Here is a 17,261-nt window from a genome sequence, read left to right on the forward strand (position 1 = left end):
CAAAATTTAGTAAATATGGCAGGTATGTGGATTGAGTTCACATATAACTATGAAATAGTGTTGAGTTGAAAAATGCAATTGACATACTGAAGAATGCATGAGAGTCTCTTAATAGCAGAATTGATAAAGCAGAAGAAAAAAATTACTGAGATTAAACACAGGCTATTTGAAAATACACTGTCAGAAGAGCAAAAAGAAAAAAGAATAAAAAGAAATGATGTGGGCCGTGTACAGTGACTCATGCCTGTAATCCCAGCACTTTGGGAGGCTGAGGTGGGCGTATCCCCAGGTCATGAGATCGAGACCATCCTGGCCAACATGGTGAAACCCCATCTCTACTAAAAATACAAAAAGTAGGCCAGGCGCGGTGGCTCATGCCTGTAATCCCAGCACTTCGGGAGGCCAAGGCAGGCAGATCATGAGGTCAGGAGATTGAGACCATCCTGGCTAACACGGTGAAACCCTGTCTCTACTAAAAATACAAAAACATTAGCTGGGCAGGGTGGCGGCTGCCTGTAGTCCCAGCTACTCAGGAGGCTGAGGCAGGAGAATGGTGTGAACCTGGGAGGTGGAGCTTGCAGTGAGCCGAGATCGCACCACTGCACTCCAGCTCGGGCGATAGAGCGAGACTCTGTCTCAAAAAAAAAAAAAAAAAAAATACAAAAACTAGCTGGGCATGGTGGTGTATGCCTGTAATCCCAGCTATTCGGGAGGCTGAGGCAGGAGAATCACTTGAACCCGGGAGGCACAGGTTGCAGTGAGCCGAGATCACGCCACTGCACCCCAGCCTGGTGACAGAGCGAGACTCCATCTCAAAAAAAAAAAAAAAACAAGAAATAATGTATGTCTAAAAAATCTAGAAACAGCCTCAAAAGGGCAAATCTCAAAGTTATTGGCCCTAAAGAGGAGGTAGAGAAAAAGATAGATGTAGAAAGTTTATTCAAAGAAATAATATGAGAACTTCCCAAACCTAGAGAAAGAGATCAACATTCAAGTACAAGAAGGCTATAGAACACCAAGCAGGTTTAACCCAAAGAAGACTACTTCAAGGCACTTAATAATCAAACTCCCAAAGATCAAGGATAAAGAAAGGATCCTGAAAGCAGCAAGAGAAAAGAAACAAATAACATATAATGGAGCTCCCATATGTCTGCCAGTAGACTTTTCAGTGGAAACCTTACAAGCCAGGAGATAGTGGCAAGACATATTTAAAGTGCCAAGGGGGAAAAAAAATTTACCCTAGAGTAGTATAGCTGGTGAAAATATCCTTCAAGCATGAAGGAGAAATAGTTTCCCAGACAAATAAAAGTTGAGGGATTTCATCAACACCAGACCTTTTCTACAAGAAATGCTAGAGGGAGTTCTTCAATCTGAAAGAAAAGAACATTAATCAGCAATAAAAAATAATATAAAAGAGGCCAGGCGTGGTGGCTCACACCTGTAATCCCAGCACTTTGGGAGGCTGAGGCGGGCGGATCACAAGGTCAGGAGTTCCAGACCAGCCTAGCCAATATAGTGAAACCCCGTCTCTACTAAAAAGACAAAAATTAGCCGGGCACAGTGGCAGCCACCTGAAGTCCCAGCTACTCAGGAGACTGAGGCAGGAGAATCGCTTGAACCCGGGAGGCAGAGGTTGCAGTGAGCCAAGATGGCGCCACTGCACTCCAGCCTGGTGACAGAACAAGACTCTATCTTAAAAAAAAAAAAAAAAAAAAAAAGTCATCTAAAGGTACAAAACTCACTGGTAATAGTAAGCACACAGAAAAATATAGACTATTATAACACTGTAATTGTGGTGTGTAAACTGCTCTTATGTAGAAAGACTAAATGATAAATCAATCAAAAATAACTTTTCAAGACGTAGACAGTACAATAGATGTAAAGAGAAACAACAAAAAGTTAAAAAGCAGAGCGATAAAGTTAAAGTGTAGAGTTTTTATTAGTTTTTTGCATGTTTATGCAATCTTTGTTGTCATCAGTTTAAAATAATGGGTTATAAGACAGTATTTGCAAGCCTCATGGTAACCTCAAGTCAAAAAACATACAACAGATACACACACACAAAGCAAGAAATTAAATCATGCCACAAGAGAAAATCATCTTCACTAAAAGACAAGAAGGAAGGTAAAAAGGAAGAGAAGACCACAAAACAACCAGAAAACAAATAACAAAATGGCAGAAGTCCTTACTTATTGATAACATTGAATGTAAACAGACTAAATTCTCCAATCAAAAGACAGACTGACTGAATGGATTAAAAAGCAAGACCCAGTGAATCTGTTTCCTACAAGAAACACACTTCACCTATAAAGATACAAATAGACCGAAAATGAAGGGATGGAAAAAGATATTCCATGCCAATGAAAACCAAAAAAGGACAAGAGTAGCTATACTAATATCAGACAAAATAGATTTCAAGACAAAAACTGTAAGAAGGGACAAAGAAGGTCATTATATAATAATAAAAGGGTCAATTCTTCAAGAGGCTACAACTATAAATAAATATGCACCCAGTGCTGAAGCACCCAGATATATAAATTAAACATTACAGCAAAAGAGAGAGACCTCAATACAATAATAGCTGGAGACTTCAACACCCCACTTTCAGCATTGGACAGATTGTCCAGACAGAAATCAACAAAGAAACATTGGACTTAATCTGCAATATAGAACAAATGGACCTAATAGATATTTACAGAACATTTCATCCAACTGCTGCAGAATACATATTCTTCTCATCACATGGATCATTCTCAAGGATAGAACACATGTTAAGTCACAAAACAAGTCTTAAAATATTAAAAAGGCCGGGTGCGGTGGCTCACGCCTGTAATCCCAACCCTTTGGGGGGCTGAGGTGGGCAGATAACCTGAGGTCAGGAGTTTGAGATCAGCCTGGCAAACATGGCGAAACCCCATCTCTACTGAAAATGCAAAAATTAGCTGGGTATGGTGGCGTGCACCTGTAGTCCCAGCTACTCGGGAGGCTGAGGCAGGAAAATGGCTTGAACCCAGGAGGTGGAAGTTGCAGTGAGACGAGATCATGCCACTGCACTTCAGACTGGGAGACAGAGCAAGACCCTGTCTCAAAAAAAAAAAAAAAAAAAAAAAAAAAACCCTGAAATGACACCAAGTATCTTCTCTGACCACAAGTAAACTAGAAATCAATAACAAGAAGAATTTTGGAAACTATACAAACACATGGAAATTAAGCAATATGCTCCTGAATGACCAATAGGTCAATGAAGAAACTAAGGAAATTGAGAAATTTCGTGAAACAAATGATAATGGAAACACAATACACCAAAAGCTATGAGATACAGTGAAAGCAATACAAAGACAGAAACTTACGGCTGTAAGTGCCTACATCAAAAAAGGAGGAAAAACTTCAAATACGTAACCTAATAACACATCTTAAAGAATTAGAAAAGCAAGAGCAAACCAAACCCAAAATTAGTAGAAGAGGCCAGCAATTTGAGAGGCTGAGCCCCGCAGATTGCTTGAGCCCAGGAATTTGAGACCAGCCTGGGCGACATGGCAAAACCTCATCCCTATAAAAAATACAAAACTTAGCTGGGTGTGGTGGTGCACACCTGTAGTCCCAGCTACTCGGGAGTCTGAGGTAGGAAGATCACTTGGGCACCAGGAGGTTGAGGCTGTAGTGAGCTATAATCATGCCCCTGTGCTCCGGCCTGCATGACAGAGCAAGACTCTGTTTAAAAGAAAAAAAAAAAAAAACTTTGTAGAAGAAAATAAATAATAAAGATTAGAGCAGAAATAAATGAAATTGAAATGAAAATACAAAAGGTCACTGAAACAAAGAGTTGGGTTTTTTTTTAAAGATACACAAAGTTGACAAACTTTTAGTCAGACTAAGAAAAAGAGAGAAGATCCAAATAAATAAAATCAGAGGCAGCTGGACAAGGTAGCTCATGCCTATAATCCTAACACTTTGGGAGGGTGAGGCAGGCACTTGAGCTCAGGAATTTGAGATCAGCCTGGGCAACATGGTGAAACCTCATCTCTACCAAAAATATAAAAAATTAGCCAGGTGTGGTGGTGCATGCCTGTGGTCCCAGCTACTTGGGAGGCTGAGGTGGGAGGATTGCTTGAGCCAGGGGAGACAGAGGTTGCAGTGCATCAAGATTGCACCACTGCACTCCAGTCTGGGTGACAGACCATATCTCAAAAAAATAAATAAATAATAAAATAAAATTAGAGATGAAAAAGGAGACATTACAGCTGATACCACAGAAATTCAAAGGATCATTTGTGGCTACTATGAGCAACTATATGCCAATAAATTGGAAAACCCAAAGGAAATGGATAAATTCCTAGACACATATAACACACCAAGATTGATCCATGAAGAAATTTGAAACCTAGTCAGACCAATAACAAGTTAACAAGATGAAAATCATAATAAAATGCTACTGATTTTTGTATGTTGATTTTGTATCCTGAAACTTTACTGAATTCTAAAGTTCTTTTCCTCCCCATAAAGAAAAGCCCAGGACCTCACAGTGGCTTACGCCTGTAATCCCAGCACTTTGGGAGGCCAAGACAGGCGGATCATGAGGTCAGAAGATCGAGACCATCCTGGCTAACACGGTGAAACCCCGTCTCTACTAAAAATACAAAAAATTAGCCGGGCGTGTTGGCGGGCACCTGTAGTCCCAGCTACTCGGGAGGCTGAGGCAGGAGAATGGCGTGAACCCGGGAGGCGGAGCTGGCAGTGAGCCGAGATCGCACCACTGCACTCCAGCCTGGGGGACAGAGCAAGACTCCATCTCAAAAAAAAAAAAAAAAAAACATAAAGAAAAGAAAAGCCCAGGACCTGATGGCTGAATTCTACCAAACATTTAAGGAAGCATTAATACTAATCCTACTCAAACTGTTCCCAAAAATAGAGGAGGAGAGAATACTTCTGAACTCACTCTATGAGGCCAGTATTACTCTGATACCAAAACTAGACAAAGACACATCAAAGAAAGAAAACTACAGGCCAATATCTCTAATGAATACTGATGCAAAAATCCTCAACAAAATACTAGTAAAGCAAATTCAACAATACATTAAAACAGTCATTCATCATGACCAAGTGGGATTTATCCCAGGGATGCAAAGATGGTTCAGTATGTGTGAATCAATCAATGTGATAAATTATATCAACAGAATAAAGAACAAAAACCATATAATCATTTCAATTAATGCTGAGAAAGCACTTGATAAAATTCAACATCCCTTCATGATAAAAATCCTCAAAAAACTGGGCACAGAAGTAACATATCCCAACATAATAAAAGTCATATATGGCTGGGCATGGTGGCTCATGCCTGTAATCCCAGCACTTTGGGAGGCTGAGGGGGCGGGTCACTTGAGGCCAGGAGTTTGAGACCAGCCTGGCCAACACGGCAAAACCTTGCCTCTACTAAAAATACAAAAAATTAGCCTGGCATGGTGGTGCACGCCTGTAGTCCCAGCTGCCTGGGAGGCTGAAGCATGAGAATTGCTTGAACCTAGGAGGCAGAGGTTACAGTGAGCCAAGATGGCACCACTGCACTCCAGCCAGAACAACAGAGCAAGACTCTGTCTCAAAAAAAAAAAAAAAAAAAAAAGTCATATACGATAGACCCACAGCTAGTATCATATTGAATGGGGAAAAACTGAAAGCCTTTCCTTCAAGATCTAGAAAAAGGACAGCCACTTTCACCACTGTTATTCAAGACAGTACTGGAAGTCCTAGCTACAGCAATCAGATAACATAAAGAAATAAAGGACATCCACCTTTGCAGGGACATAGATGAAGCTGGAAATCATCATTCTAAGCAAACTATCACCAGGTCAGAAAACCAAACACCGCATGTTTTCACTCATAGGTGGGAGTTGAACAACGAGAACACATGGACACAGGATGAGGAACATCACACACCAGGGCCGGTAGGTGGGGAGTCAGGGGCTGGGGGAGGGATAACATTAGGAGAAATATCTAATGTAAATGACGAGTTGATGGGTGCAGCAAACAAACATGGCACATGTATACCTATGTAACAAACCTGCACACTGTGCATATGTACCCTAGAACTTAAAGTATTATCTTTTTTTAAAAAGCAAGAAATAAAGGACATCCAAACTGGAAAAGCAGATGACAAATTGTCCTTGTTTGCAAATGATATGATCTTATATTTGGAAAAACCTAAAGACTCCGCCAAAAAACTGTTAGAACTTTAGAATTTATTAGTAAACTATTGTTTACAGATAAACAAATTCAGTAAAGTTGCAGGACACAAAATCAACATACAAAAGTCAGCAGCATTTCTATATGCCAACAGTGAACAATCTGAAAGGGAAATCAAAAAAGTAACCCATTTACAATAGCCACAAATCAAATTAAATACCTAAGCATTAACTTAACCAAAGACGTGAAAGATCTCTACAAAGAAAACTGTAAAACATTTGTGAAAGAAATTTAAGAGGACACCAAAAAATGGAAAAATATTTCATGTTCATGGATTGGAAGAATCAATATTGTTAAACTGTCTATACTACCCAAAGCAATCTATAGATTCAATGAAATTCCTGTTAAAATAGCAATGACATTCTTCACAGAAATAGAAAAAAAAAATCCTAAAATTTATATGGAACCACAAAAGACCCAGAATAGCCAAAGTTATCCTGAACAAAAAGAAAAAAACTGGAGGAATCACATTACCTGACTTCAAATTATACTACAGAGCTATAGTAACCAAAACAGCACAGTACTGGCATAAAAACAGATACATAGACCCATGAAACAGAATAGAGAACCCAGAAGCAAATCCATACAGCTGCAGTAAACTCATTTTCCACAAAGGTGCCAGGAACATACACTGGAGAAAGGACAGTCTCTTCAATAAATGATATTGGGAAAACAATATCCATATGCAGAATAATGAAACTAGACCCCTATCACTCACCACATAGAAAAATCAAATCAGCCTGTAATCCCAGCACTTTGGGAGGCTGAGGCGGGTGGATCACAAGGTCAGGAGTTCGAGACCAGCCTAACCAACATGCTGAAACCCTGTCTCTACTAAAAATACAAAAAAAAAAAAAAAAAAAAAATTAGCCAGGTGTGGTGGTGCACACCTGTAATCCCAGCTACTCAGGAGGCTGAGGCAGGAGAATCGTTTGAACCTGGGAGGCGGCAGTTGCAGTGAGCAGAGATCAAGCCACTGCACTCACTGCACTCCAGCCTGAGTGACAGAGGGAGATTCCATCTCAAAAAAAAAAAAAAAAAAAGAAAAAGAAAAATCAAATAAAAATGGAATAAAGACTCAAATGTAAGTCTTCAAACTATAAAACTACTTCAAGAAAACTTGGGGAAATTTTCTCCAGGACATTGTTCTGGGCAAAAATTTCTTGAGTAATGCCCCACCAGCATAGGCAACCAAAGCAAAAATGAATAAATGGCGTCACATCAAGTTTAAAAGCTTCTGCACAGCAAAGGAAACAGTCAACAAAGTGAAAAGACAACCCACAGAATGGGAGAAAATATTTGCAAACTACCCATCTGACAAGGGATTAATAACCAGAATATATAAGGAATGGCAAATAACTATCAGAATAAATCTAATAATCCAATTTTTAAATGGGCAAAAGATGTGAAAAGACATTTCTCAAAAGAAGACATACAAATAGCAAACAGGTATATGAAAAGGTGCTCAACATCATTGATCATCAGAAAAATGCAAATCAAAACTACAATGAGATATCATCTCACTCCAGTTAAAATGGCTTTTATCCAAAAGCCAGGCAATAACAAAAGCTGACAAGGATGTGGAGAAAGGGAACTCTCACACATTGTTGGTGAGAATATTAATTAGTGCAACTACTATGAAGAACAGTTTGGAGGTGCCTCAAAAAACTAAAAATAGAGCTACCATACAATCCAGCAATCCCACTGCTGGGTATATAACCAAAAGAAAGGGAATCAGTATATCGAAGAGTTATCTGCATTCCCATGTTTGTTGCAGCACTGTTCACAATAGCCAAGATTTGGAAGCAACTTAAGCGTCCATCAACAGATATTTACATACAATGGAGTACTATTTAGGCATAAAAAAGAATGAGATCCTGTTATGTGCAACAACATGGATGGAACTGAAGGTCATCATGTTAAGTGAAATAAGCCAGGCACAGAGAGACAAACTTCACGTGTTTTCACTTATCTGTGGGATCTAAAAATCAAAAAAATTGAACTCCTGGAGATAGAGAGTAGGCTGGGCACGGTGGCTCGCGCCTGTAATCCCAGCACTTTGGGAGGCCAAGGAAGCCAGATCACCTGAGGTCAGGAGTTCGAGACCAGCTTGGCCAACATGGTGAAACCCCATCTCTACTAAAAATACAAAAATTAGCCGGGTGTGGTGGTGGGCACCTGTAATCCTAGCTACTTGGGAGGCTAAGGCAGGAGAATCACTTGAACCCAGAAGGCAGAGGTTGCAGTGAGCTGAGATCATGCCACTACACTCCAGCTTCCAGCCTGGGCAACAAGAGCAAGACTCAATCTCAAAAAAAGAAAAAAGAGTAGAAGGATGGTGGTTACCAGAGCTGGGAAGGGTAGTGGGAGAGGGTTTGGGTTGTGGGGAAAACTCGGGATGGTTAATGGATACAAAAAGTAGAAAGAATGAATAACACCTAGTATTTGATAGCACAACAGGATGACTATAGTCACGAATAATTTAGTTGTACATTTTAAAATCATTAGAAGAATATAGTTGGATTGTTTATAAAAACAAAGGATAAATGCTCGAGGGGATGGATACCCCATTTACCATGATGTGATTATTAAACATGTTGCATCCCTATATCAAAACATCTCATGAACCCCATAAATACATATATACCTATGTACCAACAAAAATTAAAACTTAAAATAAATAAAAATAAAAATGAAGTAGTCAAAGTCATAGAATCAAGGAGTAGAATGGTGGTTTCCAGGGACTGGCGGGCAGGGCAAAATCAGGAGTTACTAATCAACAGGCATAAAGTCTCAGTTAAGCAAGATGCACAAGCTCTAAAGATCTGCTATACAGATTGCACCTATCAAAAATATATATCAACAATAATGTATTATACACTTAAAATTTTGTTAAGAAGACAGGCCCGGGTGCAGTGGCACACGCCTGTTAATCCTGGCACTTTGGGAGGCCGAGGCAGGCAGATAACCTGAGGACAGGAGTTCAAGACCAGCCTGGCCAACATGGTAAAACCCTGTCTCTACTAAAAATATAAAAACTAGCTGGGTGCGGTGGCCATCTACTCAAGAGGCTGAGGCAGGAGAATCCCTTGAACCTGTGAGGCAGAGGTTGCAGTGAGCGGAGAGCACGCCACTGCACTCCAGTCTGGGCAACAAGGGAGACAATGTCTCAAAAAAAAATTTTTTTTTGTTCAGAGGACAGATCTCATGTTACATATTCTTTCCACAATAATTTTTTTAAAGTCAAAAAAATTGGACATAAATGTTCATTATTATGGGATTGTTTAAATAACTTACATTCTATTCAACACAGATCAATATTATGCAACCCTTAATAATGATGACCTAGTTTTATATGTATTGGCTTGAAAGACATTAATTATAAATTATATAGCAAAAATGCAACCAATAGAGGATTGGGCCATTTAAAATGTATGTATGTTCATCTAAATGAAAATCTGTTTACAATGGTTTTCTATGTTTATGCATTTCTCTATTACCTAAAATTCTTATAATGAGCATATATTTTTTAAGGAAAAAACAATACCAATGTTTTTGAAAAATACAAATGTAAACTTTAAGAACTTCACAAAAACCACATACCACTAATATATTTAAAATTGTCTCCATTATGATACATTTTAGTCATATGTTCAGATTATAAATTTCTATAAGATTATTTATATGTTGTTCTTATTAAAATTTACATTAATTCATTTTCCTTAAGCTTTAAGGAATTTTTTTGGTATCAATTTTACATCTTCCTAGACGTTGTTCTGGAATTTAAATGAGCGTAAATACTTAATTGCTCAGCCAAATACCAAACACTTCAATCCACAGGCTCTGTGCCTTTGGAACAGATGATTATGAAAATAAATGGTTCTGCAGAGTTCACATTTACTAGAAGTGTCAAAAAATAAAGATGGATTACAAAAGCTCTACAAAAATGTGTGGCTTGTAGTGTCTAATGGTTTTCAAAAGAGATGGGTGTATTTGCATGTGTGTTAGGTGTGTAAATGCACATACCTGTATCTTTCATAAATATATGTGAGAATTCCTGTTTATGCTCATGGTGTGTACTTTCTCATAGGTAATAAAATCTGTTATTCATATGCTTATCTGTACCTCCAAGGCAAGCCACATTTGCTTTTATGTTATGCTCAGGAAACCAGCCTCAACTTGTCTGAAAAGAGTTTCAGTGTTGGGCCTGCGCCACTCTGGCCATCAGCCGTGGAGATGGGCTATTTTTGACAAAGGTGCAGAGGAGAAGGGCAACGCAGGCCGCGGCCCAGGAAGTCAGTCGACGAGGGCGCGCGAGGCACTTCAGCACCACGGACATAGGCAAGCCTGATCCAAGTCCTTTCCCGCGGAGGAAGATCGCTCCTCCGAAGCTACCACCAGCCCTCTGGACCCGGGGCGTTACTATCTCCGGGCCCTCGATCGTCACTCGGACACGAGCTTTCCGCCCGCTCCTCGCGGAGCCGGGTGAAAACCTAGCCCTAGATGCAGGTCCGCGCTGAGCCTTCATTCGCCGCAACACGAGTCTCCTTCCTGACGGCCCGCGCTACCCTTCTTCCCTCTCCTCCTCTCAAATGAGGCCAAATGGGCGCACGTGGCGTAGAAATTCTACAGAGCCCAGAGTACTGTGAGGAAAGATTCGCCTTTTCCTCCCCGTGGCTGCTGGAGGCTGTGCGGTCTTGCCCTGAGCCTCCTCCGCCACTCTCGGCCGTGACCAGGCCCTTCCTCACTAACCTTTGCCCTCGTCTTCCCTTGGGAAAAGACTTCCACAAACCGTCGATGTACCACGAAAATCTCAGCGCCCACAGACTGGCGTTCAAGAGTCATGGACATGAGACAAGAAAGTAAGGGAAAATACAAATTATTGGCCATATTTCTAAAATCATCCAGCATTTTTTAAAACTTGTATTTGAAATTGATCCCATATGACGCCACAGTGACTCACCCCTTGCTTGGGTGGGCTACTGGGCGAGAGGAAAGCAACAGCCCCTGGCCTTCATCATGGACGCTGCAGGAGGGCCCAGACACGCGACAGCGGAAAGAAACGGGAAACCGGGCCGTAGCCGATGCTGGCCCTCCCGTCCCCGTGACCCGGTTCTCCAGGAGGGCAGCGCAGAGAAATGCGGCCCCGCGGCCTTTCAGGCGTCGTGCAGAGCACCCCGAAGTCTGCAAAGTGGGTGGGGCGCGTCGCCCCCAGCCCGGCCCTTACCCAAAAAGACTGTTCTGCCCCTTAGGTGTGGTGGCTAAACGCGGGTGTGTGGACTTCGGGGTCCGCTCTCATTCCCCTGTCGGGCGGCCGAGCAGGTAGGATCAAGGTCCCAGTCCCCCGCCGCCGACCGGCTCCCGGGGCCCGGTTACCTGCGTGTCGCGGCGAGGAAGGTGCCCCCGGAGGCGACTGACGCGGGTGTGCACTCGCCTGGCAAAATCGAGGCGGGCGCTGCCCGGGGTAGTGCGGAGGCAGAGGGGCGCCGCCGGCGCGGACTCTGCGCCTGCGCTCTCCGCCGCCCCCACCCCACAACCTGACTGGCGCCGTAGTTGGAGACTGCGGGGGGCGCTCAGGGTTGTGCCTGAACTGAAGGACTTCCTCTACCCGCGAGGTGGGAGGGTCCACGGGAAAGCACCCGCCCCCGCCCCTCTAGCTTACGCCCTTGGAGGGCGCTTGTTTGAAGCAACTGCCTGTCTGCCAGGGCTATGTAGTCCGCTGCAAGTGGGCACGGAGGCAGTTTCTGTCCGTTTCCACCCATTGTTTGCGCTTAAAAGTCGCAAGTCTATTCCTTCATGTTTAAATATGTGTCCAGCATCGGAAAATCGTGGTCCGGAAAAGTCTTCGGGCATCCCCGAGTCCACCCGCCATTTTACTGATAAGGTCTCTGACGGAAGGGTCTTGACACTGCACAGCTGGTTCTTCTATCCAGGTGCATATGCCCCAGTCCCAAGTGGAATGAATATAGCCTCTTGGAAACAGACTGGTCATTAAAAGCACTGGATTTGATAGGTCCAGGGGACAGGCAGGAAGGCTATAACCCTGGGACTGGCAAGAAAGGGTGAGGGCTGAACCAAGGTGCTGGCTGTGGGAAAAAAAACAGGAGGTGGTTGCTGGTTTTTCCTCTGTCCCTTCAGAACCACTCTCGACTCTGCTCTGTGACTCAGGACTGACCTTTATGGGCTACGTCAGCTGTTATCTGGCTTTCAATTGGTTTAGGCAAGTGGGAGGCACCTGCAGATCAGAAGGCAGGATGTGATTCAGGACCTCCCCTGCATCCCCAGCGGGCCACCGTGTTAGCAGTGGCTATGTTCTTCATCTGAAAGCCATTACTCCCATCCTGTGGCCCTCTTCTGCAGTTTTCTCCAGGTTCTGGTTACCACTAACTACCCTTGCCCCTTCAGGCCTGGGGTGGGTAATGACGCCCAGAGGTTTCCTTTAACCCCATCCACACCTTTTTAAATAGTCCCTTCATTAAACTCTCCTCAACTATCCCATCTTCTCCCCACCTTTCCAGGACGCTATAATAGATTTTAGTCCATTGCGGTTGGCAAAATTCATGAGGACAAAAATATATGTAAAAGAAATACGGGGCTTTTAAAAGGTGAGAAGTCTTCCAGAGCCATCTTGACAGTTCCCTGGGCTCCAGGCAGCCAGCATGCTAGGTGGTCTCCCCACTGGGCCCCATAGCCCGAGGGTGCCAGTTTAGGTAGACCCAAGAATGGAATTCAGACTGCTCATAAACAGTGTGATCACCAAAGGGCTGGGGATCATTTGAGAGTCCAGCATAGGATTTTGGATTCCTCTTGAGGTAGAGAGACAATCTAGATCTTTATAGAGCAAGTGCTGGTGCTCTCCCAACTACAGCTGGGCTGCTTTTGAATGAGTCAATATTCTTAGGACACTTAAGAGAGTCCTGGAAACAGTGTCTGATAAATGTGCTTAACAAGAAACTGCTGAGTGAGGCAATTGTCAATTGAGAGCCTCTGGCTGTTTCTGTAGAAAATCCAAGAATGTTCTCAAAGAAGGGGAAAAAGGCAAGAGGGTAGGAAGTCATTAAATTGCCTCTAGCACACTATGGTGTGCTTGGTCTGAATCCAAAATTTGACCATTTCTCGGGCTTGTAAAAACAACCAAACTGATTTGACTACTTTGATTCCTTCCCCATCCCCTTAAAAAACAAAACAAAAACAAAATGAACAAACAAACAAAAAACCCACCAATGCAGTATCTTAGCAAGACTTACCCAAAGGGACCCCTAGCTGTAGCTATTTGCAAATAAAATTAATGTCCAAGCAAACACACTATTTGTACTGAATACAAATGAGACCAGAACAGAACATTTAACATGTAAATATTTCCGAACTTTCACCCTTCCAAAGAGAAAGGATCATTTGTTGTTCAGACATGCATTAATTGTGCTGATCTCAATAAGGAATAGAGGTAAAGAAGCAAAAGGAGCCTCAGAAGGCTAGGCTGATCTGCAAGGCTCAGTTAGATTTTTTGTTTTGGAGAAGGTGGGATGCGGTGGGGATAAGGAAGGCGACCAGAAAAGTTTGAGTAAGGGAGTAAGAAAAAAAGACCTGGAATGAGCTGACTTTAGGAGAGATGGTTTCTGGGAGTTTTGAGAGAGTGAGACTAGGGATTTAGCACAGCTGACATTCTGAGTGACACCAAGGTATAGAAAGATATGGAAGAGGATTTTTAGACAATTTTGTGATGTTTAATAAATGGAATTATGTTGTGCTCTGATACATAGGGCTTTTCCTTACAAGTGTCAAAAACTTAAACTCAGACTGATTTAAGAAAAGGAGTATATTTGGCTTAATAACTGAAAAATCCATAGATAGGTAACTTCAGATATGACTAGATTCACGAATGCAAACATTGACATCAGGACGTGATCTCTCCTTTCCTCTTTGTTGACATCAAAGAGTTTGTTTTCACATAGTGATTTCTGGCCACCTCCCTACCTTTCCCCAGTGTTCAACTTACATCATCTTTATAGCTAACCATTCCAAAAGAAGCAGAGCACTTATTTCCCAGTAGTTCCAATAAAATATTGAGCTTATGTCTCATTGGCAAATTCATATACTTTAATCTAGAGACAGGGCCAGGCGCAGTAGCTCATGCCTGTAATCCTAGCACTTTGGGAGGCCAAAGCAGGTGGATCACCTGAGCAGGAGTTCGAGACCAGCCTGACCAACATGGAGAAACCCCATCTCTATTAAAAATACAAAATTATGGCTGGGTGCGGTGGCTCACACCTGTAATCCTAGCACTTTGGGAGGCCGAGGCGGGCGGATCATGAGGTCAAGAGATCGAGACCATCCTGGCTAACATGGTGAAACCCCGTCTCTACTAAAAAATCCAAAAAAAATTAGCCAGGCATGGTGGCGGGCGCCTGTAGTCCCAGCTACTCGGGAGGCTGAGGCAGGAGAATGGTGTGAACCCAGAAGGTGGAGCTTGCAGTGAGCCGAGATCACACCACTGCACTCCAGCCTGGGTGACAGAGCGAGATTCCGTCTCAAAAAAAAAAAAAAAAAAAATTAGCCAGATGTGGTGCCACATACCTGTAATCCTAGCTACTCAGGAGGCAGAGGCATGAGAATCGCTTGAACCCAGGAGGCGGAGGTTGCGGTGAGCCCAGATCATGCCATTGCACTCCAGCCTGGGCAACAAAAGCAAAACTCCATCTCAAAAAAAAAAAAAAAAAATCTAGAGACAGAGAATAGGGGAGAGCTAATCCTCCAAAAGAAAATCATGATTCTTTTTACCAGAACAAACCAATAGTGATGAGCAGGTGAAAAAAGAAAATATCCACTACAGGTACCTCCCAAAACAACTTTGGTTAAGATGTATATTGCTTTCCAGTATTTTTTGTGGACACCAAACTAGTGTTTCTTTTGAAAATGACAGCAAGGCAGCTGAACTGTTTAACTTAAAAAATAAGGTGAAATGTCAGCCGGCACAGTGGTTCACGCCTGTAATCCCAGAACTTTGGGAGACCAAGGTGGGCAGATCACTTGAGGTCAGGAGTTCGAGACGAGCCTAGCCAATACGGTGAAACCACATCTGTAGTAAAAATACAAAAATTAGCCGGGCATGGTGGTGCGCGCCTGTAATCCCAGCTATTCGGGAGTCTGAGGCAGGAGAGTCACTTGAACCCGGGAAGCAGAGGCTGCAGTGAGCTGAGATCACACCATTGCATTCCAGCCTGGGCATTGCAGCAAGTCTCTGTCTCAAAAAAAAATAAAAATAAAAATAAAATAAAATAAAAAATAAAGTGAAATGTCTTGCTGTTCCTATACAAAGAGATACCAGAAAATATTCTTAGAATGTATTTTAGTCTGACTTTTCATATACTCATAATTTTTATTTACGTGGCCCCTTTTCTGATCCCAGCAAAGAACTAGAATCCTCAAAGCCCTGAATAAGTTACCAGAGTTCCTCGTTACCATTCTGGAGACACGTATTTCCTCTTATCAACATCATCGACTTCACTCTCACAATCAGATACAAAGCTCAATACAGTTGACTCTTGAACAACATCAGTTTGAAGTAGACAGATCCATTTACATGTGGCCTTTGTTTTTCAGTAAATATGTTAGAAAAGTTTTTGGAGATTTGTGACCATTTGAAAAAATTTACAAACCATATAGCCTAGAAATATAGAAAAAAATTAAGAAAAAGGTACATCATGAATGCATAAAATATATGTAGATACTTGTCCATTCTATCATTTACTATCATAAAATATACACAAATCTATTATAAAACATTAAAATTTATCAGGCCAGTTGCGGTGGCTCACACCTGTAATCCCAGCACTTTGGGAGGCTGAGGCGGGTGGATCACTAGAGACCAGCCTGGCCAACATGGTGAAACTCTATCTCTACTAAAAATACAAAAATTAGCTGGGCTTGATGGTGCATGTCTGTAATCCCAGCTACTCAGGAGGCTGAGGCAGGAGAATCACTTGAACCTAGGAGGTGGAGGTTGCAGTGAGCCCAGATTGCGCCACTGCACTCCAGCCTGTGTGACAGAGTGAGACTCTGTCTCAAAAAAAAAAAAAAAAGTTAAAATTGATCAAAACTGGGCCGGGCGCAGTGGCTCACACCTGTAATCCAGCCCTTTGGGAGACCAAGGCGGGCAGACCACAAGGTCAGGAATTCGAGACCAGCCTAGCCAACATGGTGAAACCCCGTCTCTACTAAAAATATAAAAATTAGCCAGGCGTGGTGGCAGGTGGCTGTAATCCCAGCTACTCGGGAGGCTGTGGCAGGAGAATCTCTTGAAACTGAAAGGCAGAGGTTGCAGTGAGCCGAGATCACACCACTGCACTGCAGCCTGGGTGAAACAACAAAATTCCATCTCAAAAAAAAAAAAAAAACTTATCAAAACTTACACAAACACAGACTGTATGTGGCACCATTAGCAGTCAAGAGAAATGTAAACAAACACAAAGATGCAGTATTAAATCATAACTGTGGCCAGGCGCGGTGGTTCACGCCTGTGATCCCAGCACTTGGGGAGGCCGAGGTGGGCGGATCACCTTTCTTACTAACATTTTCTTTTCTCTAGCTGACTTTATTGTAAGAATACATACCAAATACATGTAACATACAAAATGTGTGATAATCAACTCTTTCTGTTATCAGTAAGACTTTGAGTCAACAGTAGGCTATTGATAGTGAAGTTTGGGGGGAGTCAAAAGTTGTATGCGGATTATTGACTGTGTGGAGTTTCAAAATGGATCAAAGACCTGAATATAAGAGCATAAACTTTAAAACTCTTAGAAGAAAACAGGATAGGCTGGGCGCAGTGGCTCACACCTATAATCCCAGCACTTTGGGAGGCCTAAGCGGGCGGATCATCTGAGGCCAGGAGTTCGAGACCAGCCTGACCGACATGGTGAAACCCTGTCTCTACTAAAAATATAAAATTAGCTGGGCATGGTGGCACATGCCTGTAATCCCAGCTACTTGGGAGGCTGAGGCAAGAGAATCACTGGAATCTGGGA

The 17,261-nt window shown here is 42.5% G+C and overlaps 1 protein-coding gene across 5 annotated transcripts in view; it reads right to left on the minus strand.

Annotated features, from left to right (window-relative positions):
• SLC35G2 (solute carrier family 35 member G2) overlaps positions 1–17,261 on the minus strand; it is a 67,746-nt gene that overhangs the window by 25,732 nt on the left and 24,753 nt on the right. Inside the window, exon 1 of one of the 5 annotated variants that reach the window (XM_032143504.2) lies at positions 11,614–11,779. The exons of 1 other annotated variant lie outside the window; for it this stretch is intronic. The gene's annotated coding sequence lies outside the window, so the exon portion shown is untranslated. Of the gene's footprint in view, positions 1–10,362; positions 10,445–11,200; positions 11,780–17,261 lie in introns of those variants that run through there. 3 more of the 5 variants (XM_032143505.2, XM_032143503.2, XM_032143506.2) reach the window with 3 other exon arrangements.

This window comes from Hylobates moloch, unplaced genomic scaffold, assembly GCF_009828535.3.
Source record: "Hylobates moloch isolate HMO894 unplaced genomic scaffold, HMol_V3 SCAFFOLD_22, whole genome shotgun sequence".
In the NCBI taxonomy this organism is placed as follows: domain Eukaryota; kingdom Metazoa; phylum Chordata; class Mammalia; order Primates; family Hylobatidae; genus Hylobates; species Hylobates moloch.